This window comes from Passer domesticus, chromosome 3 (genome assembly GCF_036417665.1).
Source record: "Passer domesticus isolate bPasDom1 chromosome 3, bPasDom1.hap1, whole genome shotgun sequence".
NCBI lineage: Eukaryota > Metazoa > Chordata > Aves > Passeriformes > Passeridae > Passer > Passer domesticus.
Window position 1 is genome coordinate 49506264 of NC_087476.1, and position 18855 is coordinate 49525118.

Below are 18855 nucleotides of genomic sequence, written 5' to 3' on the forward strand. Positions count from 1 at the left end.
GTCCCAGGAGCTTAATAGATCTGGCTCTTTAGACTAAATAAAAATTTAGCTGGTTTTAAAAGTAAACTTGAGAGAATGTCAGAGGTAAAATAATTTTCTTGGGGCCTGGAGTAATACTTCCTGCACAGCTCTTCTATTACAACATCTTGCAAGACTGAAACCAAATAATGCCTTACTGACCCAAGAATTCAAACTTGCTTGAGGGTGATAGGAAAGAATATAGAACATGGCTTTAGTCACCCTTGTGGATGGGAGCACCTTCACTGGACATAGATTGAGGAGTTTTCTTTGTATTCTATTAAAAGGGTTCACAATGACTCAACAGACACCTTTTATTTTGCTGATCAACTAGATCTTTTAGCTTACCAGATCTTCGCTGGCACATTCCACATGTTTTGTGCTATAAATTTCTGCCCACTATGCAAAGTGATTCCTGCCCTATAATGCTTTAGACTAGTTTCTCCAGAGCTCCTTGAGCTCTCATGTGCATCCCAAGTGACTCATGTCTTACTGCACAGTTCAAAAGCAGATTTCTGGGTCCCTCTTGCAAAGAGCAGTGACACTGGATAAGTTGAATGCTGTCATTTCATTATGTCATTGAAAGCTCCTGTATTCAGTGGTCCAAAAATGACTAAAATTAGACACATATGGTTATTCTACACTTGGTTTCTCTTGGCTGCAGTAGACTAATTCTGTCTTGTGTTTAGAGGGTGGGGCTGTAAAAGACTGACAGAATCTTTGAATGTTCCCCCTTTTTATCTATATTTTGTGCTTTCATTTTTAAGTCTCTTGCTCTTTGTGTTGGCTCAGTGAAGCTCACTTCTGCAGCCAACCTTGTACACTGCAGAAAGCAGGAGGAGGTCTGCAATGGTCATTTCAGGAAGCAGATCCAGAATCCTCCTCATACTCCACATTTGGAGCATAGCCAGGCTCTGTTTCTGTGCTGTTTTCTGCCTTCTAATTCCCTTTTCTTTGTCTGCTGGCAATTACTGGCCATGAAAAGTCACACTTAAGTAGGTGTAATGTTTGTTGATCTGTAGCAATAACCTGTTTTCCATAATAGGTTTTCTGATGTAGGTGATTCCTTTTAAACTGGGTTTTCTTTGCTAAATTTACCCTGTGCTATTTGCACTGCTGCATGTGCAGGACAGGGGCTGCTCTGCTTGCTTCTGACAGGAATGCAGTAATTACAGACAGCAGAGGATGAAAAGGGCTCTTTATCGGCTAACCTGGCTGCCCTAAACACTGTGCACCAGCAGCATTTTATTGGCAGATTAAATGTCAGGCACCTGGCTTTAGAACTGACTCCTGCTGTGTTTTGATGAATACTGGTACTTTCCCAGCTCAAAATAAAAGAGTGACAGAAGTACACTAGTGCTTTCAAACCTAATATTTGAAACAGTCTGCAGTATCATGAGACTTTTGTCATCTTTCCTATATAGCCCACCTGAAAGCATTCCTGCCTTGGAGCAGATTCTTAACATGTACAAGAAATTAGCTTGAGCTCTACAAAAAACAAAGCCATATGTTTTCTGCACAGAGCAAGAATATTTGCAGTAAAAACAAGTTATGAGAATAAGCAACTTTACCTGTCTCTTGAACACACATCTTTGTAGTAATTTTCATGTAAGCAGTGGCAAAGGAGGTTTTCAAAGTATAGTCTAAGATGTTAGCATAGGCCATAGAGGATAAATCCAAGTTGTAGGATGGAGATTCTGATTTGTATTTTTTTAATGTTCCAGATACTACCACTCAAATCCATCCGGAAATTTGCTTCTTTCTTCGTAGGAGAAAGGTTCTGATGGTTGATGTGCACTTCTGCCCCCAAACCCCTTCCTTTTCTCCACTTCTGCCCCCTGAGAAGTGTTTCTCCAATGCAGACAAGTAATTACGTGCTTGCACAGTTTCTGGTACTCAGATGAGAACATAAATCACAAGGTTCACTGTAGTTCCACGCTTGATGTTCTAACTTTTATCAGTCTGCAGTGCAGATGCTGTAATTACAAATAGAAAAATTACATCACTTTTCCAGGTGCTGCCTTGAAAAAAAATGTACATCCTGAACTTGCTCATACTGTATTTCCATTAGATTGATTAGGAGAGCCAAAAGGAGAGGGTATAATGCCCCAGTGACCTTTTCACTCTCCTCACTAGTGCCATTTTTTTGACAATTCAGGTCAATATCTGCTCTGTGGCTTGCTTTGTTGTGGATGTGCAGTGAGGTTTTATTCCCTTATAGCCAGGTAGTATAGGGAGGAGGGTTTTCCAGGGTAGACAGGCATTTAAACAGGCTTATAGGCATAGCCTGTACCCCTGTTACTGATACAGATACTTTACACTAGATGTGTAAATTGTAGGCTCAAACCAGCCCAGCTGAACACTTTGTCACCAGTTCTTCCAGGTCTATGGCACCACTATGCAGCTGCTATAACCACTTTACATCTGTAGCTTACTAATGGTCCTGAGTGGTAGATAAAAAATGTATCTGAAAAACCATGCTTTTCAAAATGAGACTTTTCAGTCATCTTAAGATGTTGATGAGGAAGATATTCGGGATGTTTTTCTAATGGAATGAATATATCTCACTTCATTGCTTCAATTAAATAAAGCTGTGGCAAATATATACTCTTAAGCACGCAGAGATTCAGGTTTGGGGTTTGTGGTGGTTTTGTTGTTTGGTTTGTTTGGGGTTTTTTTTGTTTGGAAGGTTTTAAAGGAGTTTGAGTGCAGTAATTTGAAATGCTCTGAAGCAGCTAATTATTTTGCAGGCTATTATCTAATGGATACATAGGCCTATTTTTTTCACAGTGATTGCATCATTAATGACTGCACACTATTAGCAGATTATGGGGTCCAGTTAATAAATGCATTTATATATTAGACACCTGACAAACTAAATGTGCAGTTGCTTGTCATTTCGTCTTACAGAGCTGTTGTATGTTAAGTTGTACACATCACACTGCTAAAATCAGTCAGGCATTGTACAGGCTTAATGAAGAACAGTGTTAACAAACCTGCTATGACACACCTCTTAAAGGTCAGCATTTTACTTTGGAGTCTTAAAGGGCAAGTGAAGGAAGAATAAATTTTACCATCTTTAGAAGTTATAAATGTAAAGTAAATGAGAAGTTTTAATTAACCATATAAATTAGTTGTTTTTTGGATAGCCTCTATAGCTTCCATTTGGGAACGTGCCGTGAAAGAATAACATTTGTCTGTTGATTTAGACTCTTTGGGATTTTTGGAATAAAAGAATTATTAACTTGGTAACTTTAAGAAGAGCTGCTTTCAGAAATATTTTTGCCACAGCTTTATAATAGTCTTTGGATGATTTTCTAGTCTGCCAGTCTCTAATGGCTGCAGAAATACTGTGTGACAGGTATGTCAGGTGAGGGATCCCTTACAGCTGCTCAGTGCATTGGGGCGCATTGTGGGTTTGTGCAGTATCTCACTGTTCATCATAATTGTCACTGATATTACCTAGTGGTGTCAGCTTGAAGTTGGTTTTCTCTGCTAGGCTGTAACTTCTGAACAAGTGGGCTGAAGTTTTCCCATCTGATTGCCTCTGTCAGTGGGAGCTTAATCTGGATTTAAGAGGGAGTTCATATCTGCTTGCTTGACTTCTACAAAAGCCATTCAGCTATATATTATAACAGATATAGAAAAAAATAATTTTAAAGTTATTAAAATGTCTTGTAATTCTAGGATCTGGACTAGAGACTTGAAACATGGCAAGGTTGTCACATACACAAATTTTTAAAATAATACTCTATGAATAATTTTTTTTTTGTGAGTTAGCTTACTCAACTGGAAACAAAAATATTTCAAGTCAGCTGAAGAATTACATTTTGTTTTGTTACCAGACTAGAAAGGAAATAGTTTTGGATAAATATTTAGTTTAACCTGCCATGCTTTAGCTGTACTTTTTTTTTGTAATGTTGAAAAGAGTAGTAGGTTTTTTTTGTTTGTTGGGTTTTTTTGGGTTTTTTTTTTTTGGTTTTGCCTTTAACTTTAACAAGCTCCTACAAACTTAGCAAGTATTAATTGCCCAGACAGGTTTACCATGTTGCGTTTTGCAGGTAGGGCTGAGCAGATGCTGTGGTGTGGTGTCTGCTGGGCTCAGTTGTCACTGACAAGCAGCTCTTCTTTCTCTAGATCCCCAACTCTGCAATACCCACAGCTTATTTTTAGAAGTGTCTAGAAATGACAAGCCGTATAGGAATTTTCTGCCAACGTTTTGGTAAGACACTAAAGTTTCCATGATCTGTGTGGCAGCACAACTGCCCAAAGACTCCTGCATAGTTATGTGTGGCTTGTACTCCTTGCTCAGTTCTGAAGCAAAGTACATTATGAAACATGACAGCAACAACTCCTGTTACTCCCTGGACCACACAGAGCAGCATCACCCCAGCTGTCCCCCAAGGGCTTGTGCACAGCACAGTGCAATCAGTAACCACAGGCAGGTGCCTGCCCAAGCTGTTTCCAGTGCTCTAGCTGCTGATTTGGGAACTCTGTCAGGACCAGCCTTGGTTTTCTTCGTGCTGTCTTTCTGCACTGTAGCCATAACTATTCATGTACTGTTTGCTACAGATACAGAGCAGCAGCAGCCTGGCCTCTGCGCTGAATTTGGCAAAATACACTTTGGGGAACATTCCTGCTGACTAATGAAATTGTGTTATTTCCAATTAAAACAATATGTGTTGGAGCACTGGCAAGGAGCACAGTGTGTTTGTATTTTTATAGACACTGAAGGTGATCCAGGCTATCATAAACGGATGTGCCCTGTCTCACTATCTGGCAAACTGATTAAACTGAAAAAGAAAATACTGCTATCTAGCAGCTGGAAAATCATGATAAGATGGGGTCAAAATATCATGACTTCTGCAAAAGCAGCCCATGCTTTGATAGTTAATCTTCTTGAATTGTTTTAATGCAGCAATAGAGGAGCAAATAAAGGTAAATGGCTGGTACAGTTTATGAAAATAAGGGAAGGTCAATGAAGCATAGAGCTATTATAGCAGAGAGTAGAACAGAAAGGAGTGAAGGCAATTAGACCAGCTGTATAAGACGTAATATCTTTGATACAGAACAACAACTACCTTGCCTAAAATCTAAGACTTTCAGCTTCTTCCTTATCCACAGAAATTATTGCAATTATAATAACAGTTGTAGTTTTTTTTTAAAAAAAGGTCATATAATTGTAAGAGGAAGACTGTGAGGAAAAATTCTGAACAATTTTGAATAAAAGTATTCAGGTGTTTAGGGTGAAATTTGCTTTAATGTTTTTAAAAAGTTAAATGGAAATATTTTCCATACTGTGACTAGCTTTGCTAATCTATAATAAAAATCTACAGGAAATGTGAAGGATTCCTGTATTTGAGCTAAATTTTGAATCTGTAAGTTTGTCCAAGAGTGGGATTTGGAAATGCTTGGTCTGCTATTATAAGCCATTTGTGTTGCGAACTTGACTTTTCTCTTTTCACTCTAAAAGGTGACATACCATAGCCACTAAAAAAAAAATAAATTCATTTTAAAAGCCTTTTAAAAGTTACAAAGCTATTTTCTGGTTGTTTTCTCTTAGTCTCTTTAGTTTATTGCACTCTATTTTGGCTGCTTTGTGCTTTTGCTGATGAGAAGTGTGAGAGCCAAGGAGGAGTCTCTACTGCCAGTCTTCAGGAAGACAGTCCTGTGGTGTCTGTTTGGACGAGGAGGTGCTCAACCCAGAAAGTCATGCTGATGAACATGAGATGAAAACTCATGACAGACAATTTTGCTGTGTTTTCCCTTTGTGATAGCACAATTTTGATTTGGAGTCAGGCATGCCTTCCGGAAGGGTGCCCAGCTTTGCCTTGAAGAGAGAGCAGTTGCAAAATATGGCATCTTCCTCAGCTGTTTGCCTCAGCAGCCAGGATCAATTTATCTGGCTTTCCTCCCCATTTTCTCAACTTAATTAAAGAACACTTTGCCAGGGAATAGTCTCTTTTTATAAGAGCATTTATAGAGCATAATCAGGTTTTTTTTATACTAAACAAATTACACTTTCACAATGAGGTGTTTTCTAAGATCTGTAGCCTTTTTACTGGCTTTTTATTAGACAGCTTTTTCTGCAATTTCTGAGTCTTTGGAGAATGGGTCAAGGGAATGCATCAAGGGAAACATGGCCAGCAGGTCAAGGGAGGTGATTCTGCCCCTCTCTTCTGCTCTTGTGGGAACCCATGTGGAGTACTGCAACGAGTTCTGGGGCCCCCAAAAAAAAGAAGCCTGTGGACCTGTTGGAGTGAGTCCAGATGAGAGCCATGATGATCAGAGGACTGGAACACCTCTCCTGTGGAGACAACCTGCAAAAGTTGGGGTTGTTTAGCCTGGAAATGAGAAGGCTCTGGTGGGACTTCATAGCACCTTGCAGTACCTAAAGGGAGCTGCAAGATTGCCAGAGAGGGACTTGTGCCAAGGGGTAATGGCTTTAAACTGAGGGAAGATAGGTTTAGATGAGATACTAAAAGGAATTCTTGACTGTGAGGGTGGTGAGGCAGTGGAACAGGTTGCCCAGAAGGGCTGTGGGTGCCCCATCCCTGGGAGTGTTCAAGGCCAAGTTGGATGGGGCTTTGAGCAGCCTTGTCTAGTGAAAAGTGTCCTTGCCCATGACACAGGGTTATAGACACAGGGAACAGACCATCTGTAAGGTCCTTTCCAATTCAAACCATTCTATGATTGTAAGATATGTAGCACAAGAATGCACAGCCTCTGACAAAAACACCATCACCTTTTCCTCCCATGCTTAGCCCTGGCTTCTCTCTTATCTCCTATTTGTTTGGGGTTTTCTTTTAAATTTATTTAACACTTGAGTGACTTGGGTAGCTACTATTTTTGCATTTCTACCTGCCAAATATTTATTTGATCCCAGATCCATTAATTAAAAGATTACATTATTATAATTCTGGATTAATTTGGAGAGGATTATTACTTTATGTAAGTGTATGTGTGCAAAAGCACTGGATTACAGCACATTTTATTAAAGAGACTATATCTTTGCAACAGTTATCAATTCAGCTCTTTACATGATAAATGTTATTTCAACACACCAAAAACTCTTAGTGCAAAAAGACTTTGCTAGAGCTATAGCTCTAAAGCTGCTATCTAAGCCCTGTAAGATCATGTTCTTTCTACAGCTCAGCTAAATTACAAATTACAAAGCTAAACTCTAATCCAAAGCCATACTTTAGTGTGTAAAATAACTAAGATTGTCCAGTGAAACTTTGTGGTGTGTAGTGCATGATGACTTATCCTTCTAAAGGAAGATAAGTTGATCAGATATTTAGAAATTTTGTACACTCAGAGAAAAAGATTTTCAAATAGTCTTCCCTAAGGATTCAAAAGGATTCCCCTTCCCTGCATCCTTGCTGTCAACTTTTGTCAAATGCTTTGCATTTTATAAATCTCTTTTCTGCTTACTAGGTTTGACTGACATCCTAGTACTGAGCTTTTCCTCTCAGCTGCAGCATCATGATGTAAATAATTTCACAGGATTGCTGCTGTGAGAAAGTAGCCTAGTGTCTTGTTTGATCCCTTCAGGGTGAAGCAGATATCTGCCCCCAGCTCCCTGGGGCTGATGCATGGAGTTGATTTGTTTTCATCTGCAGCAAAGACTCTTACCCCCTTCCTCACTTTCTAGAACTGACAGCAAGTGACATGAGGTTTTGGTTTTTACTCAGAAATAGTTTGGTACAAATGTGATGTACAGGTGTGTTGTGCTCTGCTTTCCCTTTTGGTTTGCCTGCCTGCCACCACTTGAGAATTTGTGTGCAGTCATTAGAAGCAGCATGATGATGGACTCCCCAGTGAACAAAGCCCTTCCTGCTAAGATTTCACTCTAAAGAACATTTGAAAATGTGACAAATTTAGTTCAATGTTTTGTCTTTTGGGATTGTTATTCCCTCAGAAGTACAGTCTTGCTGTAGAGGCATAGGCATTGTGTGATTGCTGCTACAGTCAAGAGTTACAATTTTATTTTACAAATTAAACAGGTTGCTCAGAGCAGCTGTGGCTGCCCCATCCCTGGAAGTGTTCAAACCCAGGTTGGGTGGGGGTTTGAGCCACTTTTTTTGGGTGTAATACAAGGCATCCCTGCCTGTGGTAGGACATTGGAACTCTGTGATCTCTAAAGACTTTTTCAACCCAAATCACTCTATGAAATTTGAAAAAGAGCTTGCTCAAATACTCTCAGTTAAAACCACATTGCCGATTTAAAATTGCTGTGTTCTGGCTGAGGGCTGTATTTGATCACAATAATATTTGTTCATTATTGTCTAATCTGCATCTTGCAAACTGGCTGTTTTCCTGTGACAGTGATGTAGGTCCCTGGCACATAACTGAAGTTAACATTTATATTGAGCTTAGTGATTTAAGTACAGTTAATCTCTCTATTAATGCTGATTAGTACTCTGCATGATCATGTTTTCATTTCTAGTTGACAGAGAGATAGCATTTAGTTAATTCGGTGGTGAAAGTAAGAATGTGTCTTTTTACCCTAATTGCAACAATTTCTAACAGTTACTATTGTAGTTTGTAATTCATAACAAGAAGAAATAATGGAGAAAAAAAGCTATGTACCACATTTTAAACAATTAGCATGTATCTCATTGTTACCTTAATAGGTGAAACTCTCTTTTTCAGCTTGATAATATCACTGAAAAACAAGCCAAGGTGCCTTACTCTGCTTTGGCCAGTATCTTTGTATGTAAACAGCATAGCACCAGATTTTAGACTTCTAGAGTCTTTACTCTGTCCTCACCAGATTGTGATGAGCTTGGGATTTCTTCAGGGCCTCTGCAGTGCAGGCTGTTTATTCAAAGTTGGCCTGGCACAATTTTTTCTGCTTAAAGAAGGTTCCCCCTCCCTGCCATCACCCTGTATCAAGAAGTGGCGTGGAGTCCTTTGGCAAAGTTGCCAACTCAATTAAGAAATGCTGTCAGTCTTGCCTTTCTTTTTGAAAAGACAAATTGGTACTTATACATTTGGGAGCAAAACCAATAAAACATGTTAGTGAACGTTAAATTTTCCATCTGAAGATTTATTAAGTGTTCAGAAGCATTTTGCTTCAGTTCTGAATATTAACAGGATAATTGTATTTCTGGAGTTATCTGCGTCTGAGGTACAAATCACAAAGTGTTTTAATTCAGGCCAGGTAATTGTGTCACTTTGATTGATTACATATTTAAGGCAAAAGAGTATTTTTTAATGCAGGCTGAACATTTTAGTCAGTTTGCTCTTGATTAAAAGTGCCTCATAGTGACATATTATCAGAAAGAGGTTCTTTCACTATATTCTTGGCTAATAAGATACCACAAAGTAACAACTCTTCATTGTTTTTCCTGTTTCTCTCCAGATTGAAGGTATTGTGAAAATTCCATGCCCTCCTAAAACAGCTGAAAGGGAAAGCCAGGGATTATACATATATATATATGTGTGTGTGTGTATATGTGTGCATATATATATGTGTGTATATATATATAAATTTTCAGGGGATAGTGTTTTCATGTGCTTCAGAAAAATCACTGCCAGGCCATCACTTGCAGACTATGGGAGAACCCCACTGCTGTGCAGTAACTGGTGAGAGTTCCAGGCTGTGGGTGTTACTTCCTCTGGATTCACTGAGTATTGTTTTCTGCACAAGTTTTCTCCATCTTGAATTACCTGGATGTGTGCACTTCCTTTCCCAGCTGCCACATGATGCAGAGTTGTTGTTAGATGCTGGATTTGGATGGGTTAGGAGAAAGGAGCAGGAGGGTTCTATATCATGTTCTTAAATGGAGTCAGAGCATCCCAAATCCTGCTGCTGGTGTGGGAAGGGACAGGTGCTAATCTCATTTGCAGAGCTTGAGGCCTCAGTGTTCCACATTATGGGCAGTAGTTTAACAGAGGCAGGGCTGTAGACGGTCTGTGAGATTCCAGTGGAAGTGAGAGTGATTCTAGTGGACACAGGACAGACAGAATGAATGATCAAGCCCAGCTGGAATCATGCTCAGCAGCGTATTGGAGAAGATGAGAGGACAGCTGAATGAAAAACCACTATGTGAAAAATTCCACTTTTGGGAAAGGGGAGCAGTGTAAACAAATGCTCACGTTAAATAAAAACCCAAACCAACCAACCAAAAGGTAAAGAGAGAAAGCAGGCACTCTTGGGGAGCTGCTGATGGCCCTGGCAAAGATGGATGGGCTGAACCCCCCTGCTATGTGAATAATAAGTTGTGCTGTTGTAACTGGTACAGTCAATGTGCCAGGCGGCAATGGAAAGTTTTCCTGAGCAGGCAGTTGCCGGAGATGGAAATTGAGCAATGAATTTCAGTGGCCATTCACATGGTGTTTTCAAATTACACTTTTTGGCCTATGATCTGTGCATGACTCCTATTTCTGACTTCAACAGAGTCATCTTTCAGAAACATCTTCATACCAGTATTGATGCAGAGTAGTGGTGGTGGTGCTTCAACTGCGCTGTTGTAGTTCAAATGACAGCCCCATGATTGCAGAAGAGATAAAAGCAACTGACAGGCACAGCTGGCCAGTGACAGTAGCCTTCAGGCTTTGAACATGGTGTTGATCAGTAGAAAGCAAGCAGTGTTAATATGGAAGAAAGGTGCAAGCAAAACATGGCCCTAGATCTCATGAGAGACCTCAGCCCAGAGTCTGGTAGCCTTTCTATCAGAAGCTACAGAGAAAGGATTTCACGTCTCTGCCTCATCTGTCCAGATGCAGAATAGAGATGTGAAAAATATTTTGTACAATAATGTGGAGTGTGAGAAGTTGTCTTGTGGAGAGGAGTTCCAAGCTGGTGTTTGTTCTTGGCAAGGACCTTTTGAAATTTTGAGATGGCAACAAATGTTCACTGGGATACTTCTCTGCAATGTGGAGATGTGTGGTAGACTTCTTAATAAATATATTAAAGATCAGTTTGGTTATAAACATGTTCCTCTTCTGCAGTAAGCTTTACCTACTAACCAAGATTTCAGTGTTCAGAGGAGAGTAAATAGATGATATAAATATTCAAGAAGTTGGATATTTCATGTCTTCCTGTTGCTGGAGTTCATTTTTACTTCTTACAGATGAGTATAGCAACAATGAGGTAATTACATTTTCTGGTGATTAACATTGCCCTGGTGTAACATGTAAGAGGCACAGCCTGCAAGAGCACTGTCTTCCAAAGTTACCCTATCACATGGCCCATTGGCAGAGGCAAATGAAATAATTTAATTTGCTATGATTAGCATTTAAAACTGCCTACCCAGAAACCAATAAAGAGGTTCACAATTCATCCTGTATTATTTCACATAAGCCTTTAACAATATTAGTTGAAGGCAGTCTAGTTCAGAGAGGTAATAATTCAATCTGTCCTCCTCCTCTGAATTCCTGGTTTAAAGCAGTAATGAGCAACAAAGGTTGTTATTAGGCTGCTGTTCTAGGTCTGGGGGTGAGCAAGTAGGTGACAGCAGCCTGGTTGCTCCAGGACAGCTGTGTATGTATGACAGAAAGTGTCATCCTGTGTGGTACTGAGCTGCCACCTGGGCTGGCAGGAGTAGCGTTCACCCTGGCTGGCCTCATGCCTCCACCTGGCATTGAATGGTGCTGGGAGAAGGTGTGGGAAAGGCTGCTTTCCTCTCACTTCCCTTGTCCAGGCTGCAGTTTAACACAAGTCTGGCTCTCTGAATTGCAAATTTGGCTTCTTCAGAGCCGATTAATTCAGTTAGCAAAGCCAACACCCCCATTCCACCCCCGTCGTAACTTTAAAGGACGTGCCAGTTGGGCACGCTGCAAAAGCCATTTACAGTTGGAATAAAGCAGGACCTGGGGTGGCAGTGCCAGGCCTAGCTCTTTTTTGAAAGGAAACGCTGCTGCAGTGTGGGTGCCTGTCTGTACTCTTTTGTGTGTTAACATACGTGCCAACTGGGCAAGTGTGGGCAAAGGCAGAGTCTGGCTTCATGGCACACAAAGCAAATGTCAGCTAAATAGGTTTTCTTTATCTTAATAAGTGATGAGATGTTGGCTATGGTACAGCTGTGCTGGATGGCGGTGCAGTGGTTTCCAGCTCTGCTCTCTGCCATCCATCCCAGCTGGTTGCTGAGATGGCACTGCCTGCCTGGACACCCCCCTCAGGGGCAGGTTAATGCTGCCACCTGGACATCCCATTAGAAACACCTGGGGTGCACTCAGCAGAATTGTCTCCTGAAAGCCTAGTTCCATGATTTGCCACCAAGCCTATTGCCTGACCCAAATGGCACCCTCATTTTCAAGTTTAGATGTACCAACAAACAGAAAATATCCCAAGGTCAAATCATACTTCAATGCTTTTAGGATTTGTCACTCCCAAAAAAATACCATGAGCAGAGCTGTTAGTCAAGGTGTTAATGAACTTTTTTAAAGGATTAATGGAAAAGCCTATGTTCTTTTTAATACCTTTTTAAAATTTTCACAGCCCTTCAAAAAAGCAGGGAAATAAAACAAGCTGCTTCTGCTCATTACTTTTTGCAGTGAGAGAGGTTTCCAGCCCTTTAGACCAGCTCTTGCTTTTTTTCACTTCCCACCCAGTACAGGAGAAGTGGGATGTTGTATGTGTAGCACAGATGGGGACTCAGCATATGGGTCACGCCAGCGAGAATTAAGAGGGGGAGTGAAGCGTGAAGACGTGTTGCCCCTGACACCTCAGTGAGAGCTGCTGTTTGGGATGGTTTCTCTGCCCTGATGGATTGGCAGCATTGCATGTTACAAAGCCTTTCTCTGATTTTCCTTGCCTAGAGGAGAAGGGTTTTCCCACTTCAACAGCCCCAGTGCCTTTGTGTAATTTCATATGCCTGCCCAAAACCACCATTTCAGTAGCTCAGTGTATTATTTTTATACGGTCTGTAAGTATCTTAAATAGCCAACGTTCAGAATGTCCCATTTGTCTTTGTAATAGTGCTTTCCTTTTTAATCGTGTTCCTTCTTTGCTGTTTTTCTGCCAGCCCTTGGCAATGTTTCATTTTAGCTCAAAATGAAAGAACATCCTCTTAAAATATTCTGTAATCCACAGCTATTGTTTGATCAGTTTTAATTCAATTTCACTGTAATAAAAATATAATGGGAGGATGAACTCCAGAACGTGCAATTTGAGGAAAGTTGCTGTCAACATTACCATACCTGCAACCAACTTTTGAGATAGCATTGGAGACCTAAGCCTAGCAGCTCTTTGGTTTCATGGTCTGCAGCTCTCTTATTTATCTGCTCAAGTGTGAGTCACATTTTTCAAAAATTGTCCAAAGTAATCTCTTAAGTTTTGAGTAGATGCCTTTTGGGATGTTTATACGAAATGCTTTGGGTGTGCCTCTCTGATAGGTTTGATTGCCTTTTATTTAACAGCAGTGTTCTTTGTCCTCAAGCCTCTTTAGAAGCAGGCTTTGAAGACTCCATCAAAAAAGTTAGCACTTTTTCGGTATGCTTTCAGTGCAGATAGAAATCTGTGATTTTCAAGACTCCTCTGATTTTTTTCCCTCTTTTTTAGCCTTGTGTAGGAAAGAAAGGAAGGAAAAAAAGCCGCCTTCTCCCCCAGACTGCAGATATTCTACCTTGTCTGGGTCCTCAGATATTCAGTAGCATTGTCGTGACTGCTCTGTCTCTGATCTACATGTCCTCCATCCAGCTTCAGCCTGTCTGTTGCTCTGTCGGGATTCAAACACAATTTCTCACTCTTCACAGGAATTATTTTTGGAACTTTAAAAATACTCCATCCGTAACACTGTGTTCCTACGCGGGCTGCCTGCCTCGGGAGGGTGGCTTGGAGGAGGAAAGCGAGGCTACAACCTCCCCAGCAAAGCTGATACAATGCTGCCTTTGTATCTGGCCCCTATTCATGCATGACTGCTGCATAAAAGAGCAGCCCCAAACTAGTCCCACTCTTGGGTCTGGTCCAAGACCTGCTTGGAGGTGAGAAGGGGGTGCCTAAGGGAAGGAATCTTTACAAATAACCTGCACTCTGCCTCCATTTTATGAGCAGCTAAAAGGTCTTGCTGGAAGATACAGAAGTTAATGTTTGGAGCTGATGGTGCTTGTTACTTAAGCCTGATAGTAGCTCCTGAGTAGGAGTGCCTCCATGAATGGTGGCAGGGCACGTTCTTTTCTCATCTTTCTTTGTTTTCTTTAGTCTTTAAATAGCTTCAGACAAAGAAGTAAAGATTAGGTCAGATGCTCAAGAAAGGTGTCTTTCCTCATGAACCCCCCCCAGTGGTCAGTATGCCTTCCTGGCAAAGCGTCCCTGTTCATGCTGGCCTGGAAGTCATACCATGCTTGGCAATCCTGCTGCCTCCAATCTGAGTAACAGTGGAACATATCTTGGTGATCACTGGGTACACCTAGAAACATCCCACCATTCTTCTTGGCTAGTCACAGCAGCAAGCCAAGTTCAAGGATTTACTTGTATGGTTTCCCCCTTCCCTTAATCTACCAAGTTTCTTTGTTAAGCAGCCAGTTGCTTTGATTCCACAAATAGAAATTAATCATCTTTCTGTGCAAAAGGCAGATACAAGAATAGCACTGATCCATTTTCATGACATCTTTGAGTGGTTCTTCTATGATTTTTTTTTGGTTATATATGTGTGAGTGTGTATATGCACAAGTGCAGGTCTTGCAGGATACTGTTATTCTGAGCAAGATCATTGATTCTGAGATGTTCAGAGGCTGGGATGAAAGAGAATGGAAATCAGCTTTCTAAAAAAGAGGCCAAGAGAGATATGTGCCATTGTTGAGGTATCAGTGATCAAATACTAGGTTACAGGAAAATGTTTGGAATCTTTGGGAAGTAGCACTGGTACTACACAAGCTGTTGCAGTGTGGATCCAGATGACATTGCTTTTGAGAGTGGGGTATCCACAGGTCTTTTGACAGCAGAATTCCCCAGTTCAGAGGGGCTGACATTTAGGTCTTAGAGTCCTCTCTGTAAAGCCATGATAATTCAGGGGGTATGAGCCAAAATGGGCTTTGTGCAACCAACCCACACTGACACTTTAATTTTGATTAATTTAGAGAAGGACCTGCAAGTATAATTTAGTGTGAAACAAGATTACTTTCATGAGTTATGCTTGACTCCAGCCAAAGAGTGCATGTGATATAGATGCTTATCAGCCTTTAAGAAATGTCATAACACTGGAGGAATACAGGATCATAATATACAGTTAAAGATTGTGGCCCCAATTGCACTCCCTTGTCTGGGAAGGCTACATAAGTATCCACTTAACTTTAAGCTTGCACTTGTATTCTTTTTACTTCAGAGGGATTTAATCATGTGCTGGAATAATTTCCTGTACTAATACTCTCCATATGCAGAAAGGAGCAGAATCAGAATTTAAGACAAGTAGTTCTGTGCTGTATGTTGTTCATTAGTGTGGGTTGATTTCTGATAAATATTTTAACCTAATTTCATTAATACTATTTCAGAGGTAAATCAATTGTCTGTACATGAGTGTGCAAAGTCTTCAAACCCAACCCATACTTGGAAACTAAGAAGTGCAGTCTCATCTACTCACCTGATCAATCTGTGAACTGTCAACAGGCAGCTGTGAAAACATCTCCAGTTGCTCCATTGGCCAAGCATTGGTGAAGGGTGTTTGCATCTTAAAATTCAAAAAACACACAGAAATTCTATTGATTTGCCACCAGTATGGTTTGTACGGGGTAAGGCTGATGTTAACAATGATCAAAGGGGAGTTTAGGTAGGTGCCTGGAATCTACCTCTGCTCCAGCCTGACTGAAAGCTCCATCATCTGTGCATCACCTAGAATCACTAATGCACAGCAATCAGAGTTAATGAAGGGAAGCTGCTGATTTCTTAGACATGCTGACAGCCCTTCTGTTTTGTTTTTTTTGTTTTGTTTTTAGGGTAATGGATTGTGCAACCTGTTTTTTTCATTGGAGCTCTGTGTTTTCATGAACTGCCTTTTTTTTTAAATGAGTTTAGCTCTTTTGAATTATGAGCTCATGTGCCCTCAAAATTTGTTTTTCCTCAAGTAATTTTGTATTGGGTTTCCTCTTTCTGGGTTCACAAAAATGGATTTTTCCACCCTGATTTAGGAATAGGAATTGTTCATCTATAGCTACTTTCATACATCTCCTTCCTGACAAAGCTGGTGTGGGTCTGCTGGCTCCTTCATTTTCCTGCTTGCTGTTTGTTCTTTGTTTTGGTGGCTTATTCTGGATGGATGGCACTTCCTTGCTTGTGTGCTTGCTGCTGGGGTGGCTCCCACAACTGGGAGTCAATGGGACAGCATCTCCTGACATCACCCAGCAGCTGAGGTGCACTTTTGGAGGTATGGACTCCTTCTGGGAGAAGAGAGTTAAGAATAGCTTCTTAAATACACCTTTTACATCTTACTTGTGTCACAATGGCATTTAAGAAGCCCTTCCCCACCCACTGTCTATTGTTCAACTGGATGCACAATTCTGACAGGCTGCACAAATCGCTCACATCAATGGTTAAAGCTGTGCCGCTTAACCTTATGCTTCATCACCAGGAAAAAAACATAATTCTATTGGACATCTCCAGATGTTCTCACTTCAAAAAAACATGTCTGTATTGCTTTTACAACTCACAACTGAGACTGCTGTGGTCTTTCCAGATACTGGAGTAGCTTGAAGCAAACTTCTCTGCCATGGGTTCTGATGACCTTTTCTGCAGAGCCAAAAAAGCTTTGTTAGTCAGGAGAAGGAGAAGTCTTAGGACCCCATAAGTGCTTTCAGGCTTTGTGACTGCTAAAATAGGTGTGAGCGCATGTTGGTAGGGCCACTTCTGCCATTATAGTCTAAGCTGCCAACAGGGAAGGACTTGATTATGAATTCTGGGATCTTGTCAACCCTGTGAATGTTACCCTTAAAACCCCAGAGACTATCACAGCATCAACCTCATCAAAGCTATGGTCCCAAAACACAGAGCCTAGTTCTTCCAGGATGTATTGTAGGATTAAATGCCCCTGTGCAGCAGGTGTTAAACACCTTAGTCTGCCTGTTTCTTCCAGCCACCCATCTCTGAGGTTCTCTCTACAGTTCTAAAGATCATATGCAATACAGCGAGCAGTTATTTTGACATAAGAGGCAGATACTTATCATCAAATGTGGCATCTGGTTTCTGCTTTCTCTGTCTTTTGGTTTGTGGAAAGCACAGTCCACCAGCGTTCTTCAGCTGCTGGGGCTGTTTTTTTTAATGGAACTCCAAGGCTTTGCTAACAGGATTGTCAGAAAGTGAGAATTTTGGTTATGGGTTGTTGCAATCAGATGGCTCAGCAAGAAAATATTGCAGACTCTGAAAAGTCATTCCTGTGCATTATTGGCTAAAATGGGTAACACATAAGATACATATGAATGTAGATCTTAAACAGTCCTGAGGAGGTTGTATGATTTAATTGTCAGGTGACTACAGTAAATTAAATGTGAGGGGAAAATGTATAACCTTCTGTTGGAAAGACTAATTGAGCTTGAAATTGATGTTTTCCTAATAGTTTTCATGTTTTAAATATATCTTCTGATCATTCTGTGTAAGAGCATATCAGTAACAGCATAAGGCTAGAATTAGTAGGAAATTTAAAACCAAAACATTTGGGAGTGCAGATGCTTAGATTATACCCTTTAGGCAACTTCGTCTAATTATTCTTATATATACTATTCTTAGTGTTATGTTTCTATTACTTCACCAGCTCAAAGCAACAGTAGTAGGCTAATCTAAACAGTATATTAAATATAGTTGCATTTTTGTGAACTTCCATGTAAACATAGAGATTTCTTTATTACTACCTTGGAAGTCACTGGAAGTAATCATTTAATCACAGTGTGCATCACAGTCTTGAGATTCAGAAACAACCATATGCAAAGGTGAGTAACTATCTGTTCATGAAAAATTCTTCTCCGTTTGCTTCGTGATCCATCTCATCAACTACTTTATACGGATGGGGATATACATGTGTGTCTGTATAAAGTAAAAGCACTTAAGCAGCAATCTTTAACTATGTACTGAAGATTTAAATTACTACATTTAGATATTATAAAGATAGATTCCACCCACACAGGAAAGTCATAATTAACTCTGATTATTGTCCACTCACTGTGTTCAAGAAGGCATTTGTGTTTCTAGCTTGAAAAAAGCTACTTTATACTTTAGGTAGAGTTGAAGAGAGAAACTTTTGATTAAAAAAAGAAAACAAAAATTGGTATGAACCCTTTTAGGTTTCCCTTCTTGACAAAAGAGTCTGTTCATATGAGAATGGAGAAAGACTTTCTTGCAGTTCTGGTCTGTAACTTGAGAAAAGTTGATTACTGCAGCGTGCACCATGTCCCTCTGCAATCAAGTAAGTAAACATAGATGTAAACTGAGTATTTGTGCTGGTGAACCAAGATATTGCATATATCCATGCTTTGACACTAATAAATTGTAGAAAGCACTTGGATGTGGGTTCACAATCTAGAGGTTGCATATAATCAAGCATCACAAATTACAGAATACTGTGATTGTTTATATACATGATGTGTTCTGGTTTATGGGTAATCCTAAAATTGCTCCCTGTATCTCGCACTACTCAGGTGCACAATTTTTTTTTATTTTATTTTAGAATTTAAGGTCCTCAAAATTATCTTTGGCTACTTATGGGATCTATTATAGTTGAATTCCAGAAGTTTTTAAATGAAAAATTTATCAGAGGACGCTGAATAAATAAAGAAGTAGGCCCAGAGCTGGAGCTTCAGAAGTTGTTTCTGGTGTTTTTACAAAAAACCCCCACAGTTTAAAAAGCCACAGGGCAACAATGCTGAGCTTCTCCAGACAGTGAAAACCTGTCAGTCAACCATTAATTA

General features: G+C 40.2%; 1 protein-coding gene and 1 long non-coding RNA gene across 4 annotated transcripts in view; one reads left to right on the plus strand and one right to left on the minus strand.

Moving 5' to 3' along the window:
- SLC35F1 (solute carrier family 35 member F1) overlaps window positions 1-18855 on the plus strand; it is a 225747-nt gene that overhangs the window by 64897 nt on the left and 141995 nt on the right. The window lies entirely within an intron of this gene.
- Window positions 13598-16319, minus strand: LOC135298073 (uncharacterized). The gene is made up of 3 exons (XR_010360045.1): window positions 16125-16319; window positions 15546-15632; window positions 13598-13685 (listed from the first exon to the last, which is right to left on the minus strand). It is a non-coding gene; the product is annotated as an uncharacterized LOC135298073 (long non-coding RNA).